Here is a 14,482-nt window from a genome sequence, read left to right on the forward strand (position 1 = left end):
TGCAGCAGCAATGGCAGAATGGGGTGTGGCCATGTTTCTGATACACATGGGCAGGGGACAGCACAGCCCCTTCCTCGGGCTTTAGGCTAAAGGTGTGTGTTCATTCCCCCATCTGCAACAGGGCTGGACTAAACTCAGGGTCAAGACACTGCATTTGTAATTTTTCATGGATAGGTGATATTGCATACTGCCCCCAGTGTAGAAGTACCTCTTCCAAATTTTAATATCTATTCACAGTTAATTCTTGGGCAAGCAGGAAAAAAAAATGCAGCACAGTAACAAAGCACTGCTGAGCCCATCCGTTCTGGAGTAGTCTTATTATCACACCAGGTGCTGAAAATGTATGTAGTTCTAATTGTTAGGATTTGATACAATATTTATGAATCCGAGACAAAGTGCTTTCACAAATTCTCCATGGACAGATACTGCCCAATTTATTTACTAATTATTTACCAATTACACATGTCCCCCAGTTCTGAGTGTTTTGCTGCAGAAAGGAACAAAGATATTCAACCATATTTGTAATAATTTTGAAAAGAAATGTGCATCTCAGGTTTTCTCTGTGAGATTCGTGAGTGGCACAAAAATGGTAAGATTGAATAGTTTAACTTTGATTTCCCAATGTTACTGGTAAATGTGTTTTCTCCAAGGTGATCGGCCGCAACTGTAAAGCATGAGACAGTGTGTACAGAATGGGCTGCTAGTCCGTGGTCCCTGCCCTTAGGGAATGTTCTGTTTATAACCGGATCACTAGAATTTGGGGAGCTCTATTCATGGGGATTCAACTTGAAGAGAGAGAAGGAAAAAATCCTGCTCACTCCCCTTCAGTTTTAGAAATCACATTTAGGGAGTGGATGGCTGTCATTTCAACCTAACAGGACTCTTAGCTCCATTGATTCAACAAAGATTATGAAGCGTCTACTGAATTCAGTGTCTCCCCACGTGCTAAGTAGCTGGGACACAGAGTTCTGGAGGCTGCCTTCGGGAACTTAGTGTTAAGGAGGGGCCAGAGGGGAGCAAAGTCAATTATGATGCAGGAGTAGGTGCAACAGAGGGATGATGCTCTAGTGCAGATGGGCACCAGTAACTCACTGTGTGTTGCGGGGCAGGAGGGGGAAGACTTGCAGGAAGAATTAATAGGAGTTGGTGGGGTTGGGGGTTGGGGAGTGGGCAGAGGGAGGGAGAAAGCGCCAGGTCCTTACCACCTGCAAGTGGATGTGGCTAAAAGGCGAGTCAGAAAGCAGAGCCCATGAGCTGGGGCCCAATCCAGAAGCACGTGATGTGCCAAAATGGCGGACCATGTCCTGTGTGCAATGCGGGAGGCCTGCGGTATCTCAGGAGGAGAGTAGGCCACGGGACCAGGATGAGGGTTTGGAAAGATGACTCCTTGCCAGAGGGAGAATGGATGAGTGTGCAGAAAGAGGGCAAGAGGAGATGGAGACATCTGCAAAATGAGTTCCCAATACAAATGCTCCTTTTGCTACCCACAGTGCAGAGCTTCCACTCAATTTTTTTCTTAAAGAATATGATAAACACTGGAGGCTGAAGCCCAGGAAACACTTCGCCCTCCAGAAACTGTAAATGTCACTGTTTCCATAAGGGAAGAGACTCTGGACAAGCACAGGAAGCATAATCACGCATTTTCAAGCCACTTAAATAGTACATGCCCAAGGGCAAGCTGTAAAGAAGCCAGCGTTTGCAGCAGCAGGTAGCAGAGACAGTTTCCTCTGCAGGAACCAGAAACCGAAGAGTGAGAACCTTAATGCTGTATAAGCTTTGGCTGCCAAATATGCTGCTCCACACCAAGTGGTACCATTTGTATCTGGCTTTGGATTTAAATCAACTGCTTCGACTTTAGGAAAATCCCGAATTTATACAATATAATCTGAGTACATCTTAAGCAATCTGCCTATTAACCTTTTTACTTTTTAGATCACGTTTCTGTTTCTCATTCTCTTCCTTTTGACTACATTTTAAGGTATCACTCTACCTTTCCTTCACATCCCTCTGAACTTTAGTTTTTGGTATGGTGGTAACAACTCCCAAAGTTGGTCAGCACAGTCCAAGTACAGGCAGGCACCTGATGGGGTATGGGACAGGCCTGGACTGGGTTTTTAGAATTTTATTTATTATTTCCAAATTGCAATGTAGAATTGCTCTATGAGGATAAAAATTCCAAAACGTCTATGTGACTTGACTCCTCCATGTCTTGATTAATTTATCTATGAGATAATTCCTTAAAAAAATCTCCTAAGAGAGTCTATGTTGTGTAAAATAGATTCTGAAACTATCCATCTATCAGTGTCCAGTTGCGATATTAAATTATTCCAAATTCACAATTCAGAAGCTACAAGTTAACTGCCAAATAAAACCAAATTTGGTTAGGAGACAAAATTTCATTTTTAAAGTGTATTGTATTTTTTCCACATAAATGTTATATGGTTAGCATTATTTTTAATAAACTGGAATATATTAAAATATGTCTTCAAGATTTAGGGCATGGTGTACTGGCTTTTAGTATATTTTACAATTTATTTTTGATTCTCTGGTTATAGTTAACTGAAACTTTGAAAGAGACGCAAAATTAAGCTCTTATGTTATTAACAACTCCAGGGTAGTTAATAACAAAATATACTTCATACTTCATGAAAGTTTAATGATGAACAATATTAAACTTTTCTATTTTAATAGCACAACCAATACGTTGTTCCTGGTTAATTTTGCCTTAATTCTACAAAAATATGCTAAATTGTTTCAAAGTTACTTTGTTTAAATTTTAATGTATTAATAAGCATGTGATATAAAAGCAGTCTATTCTGTTATAAAAGAGGACAGGTGTTACCCTTTGCAGGACAGTGACCAGAAGAAGCAGGCACAGGAGGCTTCTGGGGGGTGCTGATAATATCTGTTCGTTGATCTGCAGGTTACACTGGTATAGCTGGTTCGTGAAAATTCATCAAATTGTACACATGCTTTGTGCACAGTTGGAACTGACAAAGGATTTAGCAATTAACTTTTTCATGTGGCAATCCTTTGGTTAAGGGAGAGAGGTGAAGAAAACAAGACAGGTAAAGTCACTGCTTAAAAGCTGGAGTAAACCTGAGTCTTGGAGAGAGTAGACACCACAGCTTCCTCCCTGCACATAGGGATACAAGAAGCACATTACTGAGAAAACATGTTTAGAGAGGAAGGAGAGTAGAAAGAAAAGGGTTAGGGTTAGGGATTCCAAAGAGTCTCTATGGAGGTAAAAAGAATATAAAAAAAATGAACAAATACACGAAAAAACAAGAGGCAGGTGGAGGGTTCGAGCTCCTAGAAGAATCTAATGCGACAGCTGATCTGACAGGAGGTGGAGCTTATGCACTGATGGGGAGTGGCTGTAAATATACATGAAGCTTCCCCCCAAATTCCATTTGACATCACCCATTTCTGGTTTGAGGACTAAGAGAGAAATGCATCCTATGGGTCAGTGTTTACTAACTACAATACCACGTATGGCTGTTTTAGGAAATCCTCCTATAGCCTATTTTATTTGCAAGCTGGAGATATAGTTAAGTTTGCTTCTTGCCTACCTTCTAAGATCCCAGAAGGTGGTTTGTGGGCATTGCCTCGTTTCCATCTTTTGAACTTGAGGTTGATGAAATCTGATATGTGGCCATACATGGGACTGACAAAGTTACAAGTGAAACACATGAAGGCCTGTGAGCTCCAGACCTGTTGTGTTCAATGACGTCACTCACCCAAGCACATGGGCATTCAGCAAGTACTTGTAAATGTGAGTTTCTTTTGGTAAACTTTAATATTAATATCTACCTCCCATTCTACCATCTCAAGCACTGGGGCCCATGCCCCTGTCTCTGTTTTTCCTCTACCCTAGAGCCTGTCGGTATCAAATAGAGAAAATTTTATTTTGAAGTACACAGTTGAACATGCCAAGGGGCTTAACCTCATCTCTACAAAAAAAAAAAAAAAATTCCTTAGCACCTACAGTAGACAAACAAAAGGAGTGTATAAATACCTACTGCAATCATCAGTCTTTCTTTTCTACCCACGATATATAAAAGAATAAAAAGCAAACAAACAAAAATACCCATAACCACCTTGCTGCAGATCTGTTCTGTACCTCCCTCTCCCCACATACACTTCAATCATGACTTCAGAGAAAAGAATATATGGGTTCTTTGAAAATGTATACCTGGGGAAGCAAATCAATCAACATAGGTATGCCTTTCACTTTGGCATGGAATGATTCTAAGGAATGGCCTTCTGACCAAGGTCCTATTTTCTGGGTTGCGCAGGGATCTGGAAGATGGCACTGCTGTACCTGGCTGCATGTTGTACTCATCACATTGAACACTTAGGGGCTGCTTAGGCACCACGCGGGGACAGTCATTCCTAGACCAAATGTGTAAGCCATTCAGAGTCAGCCCTCCATAAACGCTGGTTAGGAATCCTTGGATTCCACCAACCATGGATTGAAAATATTTGAGAAAAATAGATAAATGAAAAATAACAATACAACAATAAAAAATAATGCAAGTTAGGCCAGGTGCAGTGGCTCATGCCTGTAATCTTAGCACTTCCGGAGGCCAAGGTGGTAGGATCACTTGAGGCCAGGAGTTTGAGACTAGCCTGAGCAGCATAGTAAAACACCGTCTCTACAAAAAAAAAAAAAAAAAAAATTTTTTTTTTTTTGAGACAGAGTCTCACTTTGTTGCCCGGGCTAGAGAGAGTGCCGTGGCGTCAGCCTAGCTCACAGCAACCTCAAACTCCTGGGCTCAAGCAATCCTCCTGCCTCAGCCTCCTGAGTAGCTGGGACTACAGGCATGCGCCACCATGCCCGACTAATTTTTTTTTTCTATTTTTAGTTACCCAGGTAAATTTTTTTCTATTTTCAGTATAGATGGGGTCTCGCTCTTGCTCAGGCTGGTCTCAAACTCCTGACCTCAAGCAATCCTCCCATCTCGGCCTCCCAGAGTGCTAGGATTACAGGCATGAGCCCTGGAGCCTGGCCAAAAAAAATTTTTTTAGATTAGCCCAATGTGGTGGTGGGACTACTCAGGAGACTAAGGCAGGAGAATCACTTGAGCCCAAGAGTTTGTGGTTGCAGTGAGCTAGGATGCGTCACTGTACTCTAACATGGGTGACAGAGCAAGATCCTATCTCAAATTTTAAAAAAATAATGCAAATTTAAAAAACTATACAGTACAACAACCATTTACATAGCATTTACACTGTATTAAGTATTATAAGTAATCTGGAGCTGATTTAAAAGGTTACAGGAGGATGTGTGGAGGTTATATGCAAATACTCTGTCATTTTATATCAGCGACTTGAGTATATGGAGGGTCCTGGAACCAACCCCCTGAAGATACCAAGGGACAACTATATTTCTACATTATAAACCCACTTACCATTTTCAACACAGTGTGGTAAGTACAAGAGTGATCCAGTTTGGGCGCATGGAGATTTGGCGTAAGATGAGTTAGTTTAGTTTTGCCAGTAAAACATGCACATTATTATGCTCACAGGGTTCCATATTATAATTGGGTTTTACATACACCATCTAAAAAAAACAAAGGTTCTTTGGTCTAGGATTCTTTTAACCAGCCCTTAAGAGGCACATTGTGTAATACAGTCTAAAGCTTTTCTTTTACCTACTTCTGGTTTTATATATAATACTGTGCTTAACAGTCATGAGATAACATTGGAAAAATTCCAACCAAAAAAAAAAAATTCTGCTTTTCTGTGTACGTATCCAACAGTGGTACATGGGGTATTACCAGGGCACGATTATAATACAGCATGATGTGTTTTATTAATATTAATAATTCGGTGGTACAAAGTGGAAGGTGAGGCAAGTATAAAAATGTTTGGATTTAATTTGTGGAAGCAATCACGGTATTTTCAAGCCACACCTTATAGACATTTTCCTTTTACTATCAAGTCCATTTTGAAACTCTCCCACATCAAATGGTTAATGAAAGAACCTACTTAATGGCACCCCCGAATGTTATTATAACATACCAAGTATTGAGTCAGGCAAATTACTTAATTAGTTCAACTCTTCCAGCTACTAATTTTGAACATTAGGCAGAAGAATATATTTTTTAACTATCCTGTGACTCAAAGAAGGAAAACTGCCTTTTGAAAAATGGAAATTATAGACCTTCTTATACACTGTACACATATTATATACATATATTAACATATTTCTAAAAGGAAACCATGTTGTACTTGCCCACTTCCCATTTATTCATAAATTATTTTAAAATTAACTTGGGAATTAGAAAGTATAGTATTTTAAAAAAATAAAACTCCAGCTTATTGTCTTCCTCTTCTTCTTTTGCCTAATGTCTATAGTGATTAGAGGACCTATAATTCAGGGCAACTCCAAATAGTAATCTGCTCTCCAGGAGAGAGACTGAGTCACCTATGCTAGTTGGTCAACTTCAGGTTGACCTGAAACATCTCAAGTGGCTCAGCCTCTTTCATAGCAGCACAGAGGTAACTAATATATAGGATTCCCGTCATCAGCCCTGGGCCAGTTCCCCAGTGCACTGCCTGAAAGGCCGACCTCAGGAGTTAATCTCAACAGTCAAACACATTCTGCAAACCACCAGCAGTACCCTGAAGATGCTATGTTATAAAGAACATTTACAAATATGTGCACTCACACATATATACATACACATAAAGTAAAAGTATGCTTTTCCATACTTTTGTAACATATGATAAATTAAAAGTAAAGTTTAAACCTTAAACATTTTTGTTAACTTCCCACAAGCCATATATAATTTGGAACATGAAATTCTCTCAGAGATAAGTAATACAGGGAAAAGCATGTTCTTTCCGTCAGAAGGGCTGGGCTCTCATCCTGGTTTTGTTACTCAATAGCTGTTAATCCCTAATGCTCAAGTATCCCTAACTCATGTTCCCACTCCTAATCACAGATGTAACAACACATTAATGCAGGAAATTATTCCTCCTGTACTTCAGAGAGTGTGAGTATGTGTGTGTGTATATGCACATGTGTTCTTTTTAAAGACAGTCCCCCTTTTTGTATGGGGATTTCTAATGGGATACATTTTTCCCAGTTTTAAAATATAACTTACATTGCATGATCCTTCTTCTAATAGTAAAAAAAATATATATTCATTTAATCATAGACTTATAGTTCCATTTGTAATTGGGTTAACTCTAGCATCTAGAAAACAAATCCTACGTTAACTGTATTTTTTCTTACCCATTTGTGGTCAGTGGTACAATATAGGTTTTTAGCACATAATAATATATTTAAATTTCAGAAAAGTCATCAGTACACTTTCAAAAAAGCTACTTTTCAAGTTTATTTCTGAATAATGAAAGATACTGGATTATTTAAGATGGAGGTCCCCAACCTTTTCGTAATCAGGGACCGGTTTCATGGAAGACAATTTTTCCACAGAGGGCAGGGGAGGTTGGTTTCGGAATGATTCAAGCGCATTACATTTATTGTGCAGTCAAATCTCTCTGCTAATGATAATCTGTATTTGCAGCTGCTCCCAGCGCTAGCATCACCGCCTCAGCTCCACCTCAGATCATGAGGTATTAGATTCTCATAAGGAACACACAACCTAGATCCCTCACATGTGCAGTTTACAGTAGGGTTCTCGCTCCTATGAGAATCTAATGCGGCAGCTGATCTGACAGGAGGTGGCGCTTATGCACTGATGGGGAGTGGCTGTAAATACAGATGAAGCTTCACTTGCTCCCTGCTGTTTACCTCCTGCTGTGTGGCCCAGTTCCTAACAGGACACAGACCATACCAGCCTGAGGCCTGGGGGTTGGGGACCACAGATCTAAGAGACTTACCTTTTCCCAAATTAAATTTATAGCCAAGTCATTTTAGAAACCATGATAATTACCAACATGCAAGAACCTCTACTTGAAAAATTTGTATAATTTGAACATGGAAAGCCAATTGTTTTAAATTTAATAAAGCATTTTCCTCTCAGGCTCAAATAGTGGAAGCAGCCTAAAGTAGAACTTAATGTGTGAATTATAAACTTCCCCAAACAGAGGCTTATGATCAAGATATTGCAGGATTTTTCTTTACAGTGTTTTCTCCAATGCTTTAGCCAATAGATTTTTAAATGTTCCAGGAGACTACTTTCTGATCTTGTTCTCTTCACCAACCCAGTATCTCAAAGCAGATGGATAATTTTCTTGAATCCTAGCCTAAATTTTTTCTTGGAAATTTCACTTGAATATGACACACTTCATATCAGCCTGAATTTCATTCTAATACTGACTGCCTGGATATTCCAAATTGTGTGGCCCAATTTTTAAGGTGCGGCTCAGGCCTTATTCTGCTCCCAGGTTCTGATGAACACATGCTTTCTGTATATACGGGCTCCCCTGCCACGGCTTTCCATCTTACACAGTCTTCCCCATCCAGGGGGCTCAGTTTGGTTTTAGGATGAGAAAGTCACAGCTGGTCTCTGATCCCACACAATGATAGGAGGAGTCACTCCTCTGTTCAGTGGATCTCAGTCTCACAGCATGGGATTTGGACACTCAAACCCAGGTTCAAATCCCCGCTCTGTCAACGCACCTCATCTTTCTGAGGTTCAGTCCTTTCACCTGTAGAATGAGGATAATAATACCTCCCAGGGTTGTGGCTAACGTGTATTTTGATAATCTATGCAAAGCAAATGGCCAGGTATGGTGCCTAATAAGTGCAAATTGGTTGCTATTATTATTCTTTGAATTAGGACTTTCTCCTGGAGCTACATGGGAATTAGCTTTTAAGTATGCCAGAATATACGATTATCAATTTTGTGGAATCCCAGTACTAGAAGACACCTTGGAGAGGATTTAATCTAAGCCTTCCTTTTTCAGCCCTGGCAACGGAGCTCTGGTATGCCCAAAACTTCTTCCAGTGCTGGCTGCTGCAGGGGCACCAACCAATAGCTTTCCTCGAAACTTTCTCTAAGAAAGTCCCAGTGCAAAAGTATAAACTCAGCCCTCATACCCTTCTAACCTTTTGGAGCTATTTTGTGCCTTGAATTTGAATTTCTTCCTTAGAGAAGACCACAGGGGGCAGCCGGAAGCCAAGACAGCACAGAACAGTTTTGAAGAGACAGCATTCCCACACAGTGAGCATGCCTATGATGTCACTTCCATCCACAGAGACATTGCTCCCCCAAACTAGGAGGCATTTGGTACTGTGGGACAGCCAGTAACCTGCGGGTGGCCACGTGAAGACAGCAGCTCCAGAACTGCTGAGACCCAACTTTTAGCAAGTAGCAGGGCTAGGACCGAGGCTGGTGCTAGACCTGATCATCCACTCCTGCAAAACCTGAGGACTGCTCAGTTCATACCTCATGCCCTTTTAATGTATTTCACCCATGGACTAGGTAGGTGCCAAGAATTTTGAATTGCAACTCTTCCCCATCAATTTGATGGGGGTTGGGTGAGGGGCTGGGAATTTCACATCAGGGTAAATTTCAGATTTGGGAAGAGGCATAATAAATCCATGTTTCTCTAACACTTCTGTCTTTGCACTGTGTACTTAGTAACACTTACAAACAATAGTGGAAGCTATATTAAATTGAAAATATGATAATCCGCCAACAGTAGCCAGTCATCTACAGGCCATTAGACCTTGGCATTGGCATCAACAGTTGGTGTTAAGAACATTGAAAATTTCTGTGTAAATGTGCACATACTTCCCTTTCACTTTCCCAAATTAGTATGTGATTCTGTGCAATTATTTCTTTTATAGTCATTTCTGAATTTCATCACATAGTTTTCTTAAAAGGATGAGCTTTTGGCTTTCAACAATTACAAAAATCAAAACTTAACATACACTTGCCATGAGGGCACTATCTCTTTTTCTTAGACATTTATGCAAGTCAAATGAAGTACTTAATTTAATTTCAGCAATTAAATTTTAAGATCGTATTACAGAAGATCCAGGAGAGGGAAAAACACAGGGATCTAATGGGAATGACACAATATACTTAGAAAGAAAATCATTCAAAAAAGACTGTCCCTATTATCATGCATAAGATATTTTTATTCAAAGTATCATGAAAGAAGCAACAAATCTGCAAATTAATTAAGAGTATCCCAAGGGACAAATATCTCTAAGTTTTTGGAAAGGAACCCTCATTTATTTACCTAAGCAGGAGCTGCAGAAGCCTAGAAATGAGTTTATCATTTCAGAGAAGATTTAAGCCCTTGAGAAATGCTTGGATACATTCTAGACCCAAAGGATAAAATTTCAGTCAGTATCAGTATAAGCAATAGACCAGAGACTCACATATTTAAATCATCTCAGAAAGAGGAGAATCTCAGGAAAAAGAAAAAAACCTCCAGAAACAAGCATGTACAGGGATTTTTCAGCAATCCATTCACTATCTAACCAACCCCGCTGGCTGGATTGACCACAACTCCCACACACAACTTATGCATGTCTTAACCCCACAAAGTAACCCCTTTTCCTCTTAATTATCCTGATCAGAAACTGAGCACAAGATGATGTTCCTTTTCCGCATAACAAATCATTCACATATTTTCAGATACTAACTTATCTCAGTCTTGAATCCTCCAGTCCAAATATCCTCAATTCCTTATCTTTGCTTCCTAGATAGAGTGCACCACAGACGAAACTCACCAAAGGCTAGTCTTTGCTCTGAACTCTCTCTCCACAAGTGTATCCGCAGCCTCTCTAAATTGTGGAGCTCAGAACTCCACTTCGAATGGCTGGTATCACAATCTCGACACGAGATTCAGTTCACAACTCCAGAATCTTCAGCTACATGCTACATGGAGCAACAAGGTAAGAGGATACTATTTATCCTACTGCAATAAGAATCAGATCAAGAATCCCAATAAGTCTGAGTGCATTTTTTTAACCTCCCTGTAAAATTCAAGGCAATTCACCTATCATTTTAAATTTTTCTCAATTTTGAGCACAATATGCATTCACCTTTGCCAAGTTTTTCTGATGTATTAGTACAAAATGCAAGTCTTCATGTGCTGTAAAAATACTGGTTGTCAGTTCCAGATAAAGGCAGGAAGGGGAGTGGGTAAAAATAGGTGCAAGGCCATATATCGTTTTTCCTTTCAAAAGTGGTGTTAACCCTAAATTTGCAACAACAGGGTGATACATAGCACATCACTTTATTGGAATTCTTCCTTAGTCATAAATTATATTTCAAACTGGTAAAAATGTTGATCAAATTTCGAAAAGATTAAACATCAAGCAACACGCACAGGGCTTTTCAAATGTGCAGAAAGTACTTTAAACACACACACACACACACACACACACACAAAATGTGTTGCAAGCCTGCCAATGATTCCCTCAACCCAGCCGGCGGTCCGCGGCGTGGAGAACCAGCATGCCCCTTCATGGTTAGAATAGCAGTGGTACACGAGACAAAGATTTCGACCATATATGGTTTGCCTCTTGGCAAATTTTCTGCATGATCAATAAAAACAAGTTCACAAAAACCCAGTCAAGCATTACTTTTCCCCCAAAAGTGCTTCTCAGATTACAAAACAGCTTTGAAAGTTCAGCCTGACAAAACAAACATGGTACTAGGAGGAGAGACCTGGAAGGCAATCACAAAAGTCTCATTTAAATTCCTGGAAAGCACAGCTTCTCCAAACACAGCTATTCAGCTCTCTTTGGAAGGCATCACTCGATGCAAGCCCTGAGTTTAACTTCCCTCCTTCCGTGGCACCAGCACGGCGAAATCTGAACGAGATGGACGTCACATTCCCTACTCAAAAGAATCAATCAAATATCCGCTCTGTATTCGGTGGAAAGTAAAACAACCCCCAAACAGAGTTTTCTGCCTGCCAAGTGCCTAAGAATTAACACTCGGGTATTTAGAATTTTAAAGACCCCTCCTGCCCCTAACCATTATAGCTACAGAGAACCAGAAATCAATAGAACACACTTTTCAGATTTAAGAAGTGCAATTTTGCATGGGGGCGGCGGGAGAAAGACAATTAAAAAGCTTCACTCCCTTCCAGAGCCAAAATAAAATAAAATATCACCGTTACTCAGCCACGGGGCCACAACTGTGTCCGTCCGTCCTTAAGCGCAAGTCCTCCTCTTCGCTCACCCTCTCCACAATTGCCTGCTTCTCCCCAAACCACCTTCAACATTCCCCACACACGGGCCTGGCCCCTTGTCGCCGAGTCTAACTCCGCGCTGAGCAGCGCACAGGCTGCAAAGACACCGAGGAAGACGTCGCCGAACCTTAGCCAGTGCCCTCCCTTACCAGCTTTCTCCCCACGCTGCGCCTGGAAGCGCACGACACCGCTGTGCTCTGCGCTCCCGCGGCCGCGCGGCGCTGGACTCCGAGGCGTGCGTGTCACATTTTATCCCCCGGCAGCCGCTCGGGCGCGCGCGCCACGCGCTCCCACACTCACACGGACGCCCGCTGGAGCTGGGACCCCGGGCCGGGGACGCCCGAAGCGCGGTGCAGAACTTGGGGGCTGCGGCCGCCGAGCGCACGGTGTGAGTCCTCCTCGTGCCACCCCGGGGGCCCGGAGCTACCCCACGCTCGCGTCCCGGGCGGCCTGCAGGATCATCTCCCTGGGGCTGGCGCTGCTTTTCGCCCGCAGCAGCTGCAGGCGCGGGCGGCTGGGCGCGGCGGGCGGCTCGGCCTCGGAGCCGGCGCGGGGCTGCGCTTAGCTCCGCGCCGAGCACCTCATTGTTCTGGGCATCTCGGCGGCGGCGCCGGGGGCGCGGGCGGCTGGAGGGACCGCGGCCCCAAGCCCCGGGGTGAGGCGGCGGCTCCAGGCACCTAGGCTGCGCCGCGCCCCGCCCCGAGCTCCGCGCGCCCCCTCCGCCCGCCGGGGCCCCCCTCCCCCTCCGCCATCCCTCTCATCCTGACCCCTCCCGGCTCACCTAGCGGGCCGCGCCGGGGTCTGGGAAGTTGCACTGCCCCTCCCCGCGCCCCCGGCCCGGCAGCTCAGCCCGCCGGCGAGCGCAGGCGGGGCGCTCTCTGGCTGCGCGCGGAGCCCTGCCTCTAGCAGAGAGTGATTGCAGACTTGGGCTGCGTGGGGCGGTGCGGGGCGGCGCGGCTGCCTAAAAAGGCAGGTTTCTCCCCTGCCGCCCCCTCCATCCAGCCCTAGTTCCTCCGAGGGTTACCTGCACAGTACCCGCCTGGCACCGCGCCTGGCACCCCGGGGCACCTGGTCCCCGCCGGCCTCAGGGATGCGGGAATGCTAACAGGCTGTGGCTGGCGGAGAGGAGAGTCCGAGCGCCTGGCCCCGCGGAAGTGAGTCTTTGTGTACTCCGCTGGGACACACACCCTCCTGTGGCGCCCAAGGCTGTGGTACCTGCGCGCCTAGCAGCGCCCGCCTGCCCGCCGGGTGGGGCGCGGGGCCGCACAGCATCGTCCCCGGCCCGCTCGCTCCCTTTGTTCCTCTCGCTCGGCCCGGCCCCGCGCTGCCGCCTGGCCCTCGCTCCCGGAGCTTCTCCGAGGAGCTCCGCGCATCTGGGATGGACTTGGGAGCGGGCCGCCTTCCCTTTAGGAAGGGTGGCTTGCCAAGTCCGGTAATTGAGGTCCTTGGAGGCTGCCACCTGCCGCCTCTCCCCACTGCCGGCCCTCAGCCCAGAGAGGGACCAGAAAGTTTTTGGGACCAAGGCACCCCGGGCACGTGGTGACCCGGCCGCGGGAGCCGGAGGGCGGCTGTGGGCCCGGCAGCTGGAGTCCCCGGGCGGGGCCGCGGGGAGGGACAGATCGGATGTCCGTCTGCTCGCGTGCGGAATGTCCATTTGTCACTAGGGCCCTAGCGTTTTCTCCAGGCGGCTACATCTGGTCCCAGCACCGAGACCGCGCCGTCCTTTGTTTGGTAAACTCTCTCCTCCGAACTTCAACGTGGCTCCCAGCGTGCGCCCGTGGCAATGGGTGCGCCCCGCCCTCCCTGCGCTGGTTCTCTCGGGGACCCGGAGAGCTGGTCAGATGTGAGGGGGCCCCAGGTAGAGCAAGACTGGGATAGGTGATATTGCTACGTAGTGCCCTTTCTTAGAGGACCCGTTAGGCATTCGCCACCCCACCGCACCCGGCCCCCTCGGACGCTGCTGGAGGGAACATTTTGGAGACAGAGAACCGTCACCGTCTGTACTATTTAAAAATCCTTAAGTACATTAGTTAACTAATTGAGACTTTTTAGGGAAAAAAAAAACACACTAGTTACCCAATTCATTCGGCATTTATTGAGTGCCCGCCTTGTGCCTAGGACTCTGAGCTAGACAGTACGTGTGCAAAACTCTGTCAGAGAGTTTACAGCAGTTTAAAATAACACAGGAATTAAACTAAAACCGATTGGGTAAAATGCATTGTACTCAAAACAAAAGTGTGGGCCTGAAGCCGCTTACTCAGTATTTCTCCAATTGTATTAACTGTTTCTGACACTTGGAATTCTGCGGAACTGACTGAATGAACAAGGCGTCATGCAGATTTTTTTT

At 44.4% G+C, this 14,482-nt stretch overlaps 1 protein-coding gene across 1 annotated transcript in view; it reads right to left on the minus strand.

The window, feature by feature from the left end:
- The window catches only part of ST6GAL2 (ST6 beta-galactosamide alpha-2,6-sialyltranferase 2), a 92,387-nt gene extending 79,111 nt beyond the window's left edge, over positions 1-13,276 (minus strand). Inside the window, exon 1 of the mRNA XM_012664289.1 lies at positions 13,160-13,276. The gene's annotated coding sequence lies outside the window, so the exon portion shown is untranslated. The remainder of the gene's footprint in view (positions 1-13,159) is intronic.
- Between the last annotated feature and the right edge of the window lie 1,206 nt (positions 13,277-14,482).

The sequence above is a fragment of the Propithecus coquereli genome, unplaced genomic scaffold, assembly GCF_000956105.1.
Source record: "Propithecus coquereli isolate 6110/MARCELLA unplaced genomic scaffold, Pcoq_1.0 Scaffold88, whole genome shotgun sequence".
NCBI classification, from domain to species: domain Eukaryota; kingdom Metazoa; phylum Chordata; class Mammalia; order Primates; family Indriidae; genus Propithecus; species Propithecus coquereli.